This window comes from Hydra vulgaris, chromosome 12 (genome assembly GCF_038396675.1).
Source record: "Hydra vulgaris chromosome 12, alternate assembly HydraT2T_AEP".
Classification (NCBI taxonomy): domain Eukaryota; kingdom Metazoa; phylum Cnidaria; class Hydrozoa; order Anthoathecata; family Hydridae; genus Hydra; species Hydra vulgaris.
In genome coordinates this window covers 64,308,262-64,309,265 of record NC_088931.1, presented here as the reverse complement: position 1 = coordinate 64,309,265, position 1,004 = coordinate 64,308,262, and positions in this window count along the sequence as shown.

Genomic DNA, 1,004 nt, shown 5'->3' with positions numbered 1-1,004 from the left:
AAATAAATATGCTTCCATCTATTTTTAGCGAATGGTTTTCCCTAACAAATAAGCAGCATACTGAATCGACAAGGATCTCACAAAAAGATGGGTTATTCGTTCCATCGTATAATACTAAATTCTATAGCAAATCTTCCCTTATGCACTCAGCAATAAATGACTGGAATTACCTTCAAAATAAGTGTAGTGACTGTCCATTTTTACGAGTTAAAAAGACACGAGTTAAAAAACAAACTCAAATCCTATTTTATAAATAAGGAATTTCTATGAGTCAATAATTTATTGGTTGTTATTGAACTATATCTTTTTTATTAATTTTTTTTTTTATTTTCTTTCTTTTTTTTTCTTTTCTTTTTTTTTTTTGATTATCCGATGTTTTTATTTCTCCGATATGTAATCTTGAAGTTATTTAACATTGAATCTTGGTTTTACTATTTAATCTTGAAAGTATGTAATTTTTTTTTTTTTTTTTAAGTTTATGTTTTTCAATTTTCATAGTTGCTCTCATTGTTTTAGCAATGCTATATGAGAGTAAACCATCCAGTGTAAATATTACTTTCTTTTATGTGGCTCATGTATAGTAATAATTTTACTGGAAAATATATTACTATTGTTTTTATTGTTAATGGACATAAGTGAAATAAAATTTAATCTTTCTTTTAAGGAACTAAAGAAAGCCCACTCGAGATAAAAAAAAGTTCGAGTTAACCGGTGCGGACTTACCGGCATTTAATTACATTATTTTAAAAGTCATTTCATAAAATTACTTCATAGTCTTGGAGTTGACAAACCACGTGATCATGTTTTTACCATCTTAAATAGTAATGCAGCGGATTAACATAACGTGTTTACCAAGATTGTACGCATGGAAGCATGAAACTTTTTTAGCATGTAGAAAATAAGTATATAATCCATTTAAGATATGGTGACATATTCAGTTTAATCAAAGAAGTTCAAGACGTGTTTAAACGTCTAAAATACGTATTACTTCGTTTTTTAAACAC